Source organism: Etheostoma spectabile, chromosome 13, assembly GCF_008692095.1.
Source record: "Etheostoma spectabile isolate EspeVRDwgs_2016 chromosome 13, UIUC_Espe_1.0, whole genome shotgun sequence".
Lineage (NCBI taxonomy): Eukaryota > Metazoa > Chordata > Actinopteri > Perciformes > Percidae > Etheostoma > Etheostoma spectabile.
Window position 1 is genome coordinate 27424901 of NC_045745.1, and position 636 is coordinate 27425536.

The following is a 636-nucleotide window of genomic DNA, read 5'->3' on the forward strand; positions in this document are numbered from 1 at the left end:
GGTTCTCCTCATTGGCACCAAAACCACTCTTTCCAAAACAGACAGTTTTTCTCTCACAATTGACAACAGCTACGTCTCACCCTCCCCCAAGGTTAAGAGTCTGGGTGTCATCCTCAACAGCACTTTATCCTTTCAACCCCATATCAATAACATTACCCGGTCTGCCTACTTCCACCTACGTAACATCAATCGCCATTCAAGGCCATCCACACCCTCGCCCCCCCATATTTGTCTGATCTCCTCCAGCGTCCCACTCCCTTCCGCTCCCTCAGATCCTCTTCCTCCATAAACCTCTCTGTCCCCTCCGCTCGTCTCACCACCAAGGGGGGAAGAGCATGCAGCCGCTCTGCTCCCCGTCTCTGGAACTCATTACCCCCCCAACTCAGAAACATTGATTCATTCCCCCATTTCAAGTCTCAACTAAAAACACATCTGTTTAAAACTTCCTATTCCACCTAAATGTCTATTGCTCTGCCTTTTCCGTTGTTTTGCTGTATAGTATTTGTTTTGCTGTTGTATAGTATTTGTTTTGTTTTGCTGTTTAGTTTTTGTTTTGCTGTATAGTATTTGTTTCGCTGTTCTTAATTTATGAATTCCCTGTGCGGCGTCCTTGAGTGCCAAGAAAGGCGTCTTTAT

At 45.9% G+C, this 636-nt stretch overlaps 1 protein-coding gene across 1 annotated transcript in view; it reads right to left on the bottom strand.

Annotated features, from left to right (window-relative positions):
- Positions 1-636, bottom strand: part of mpzl2b (myelin protein zero-like 2b) — a gene marked incomplete at its 3' end in the record, with an annotated part of 6658 nt that overhangs the window by 4865 nt on the left and 1157 nt on the right.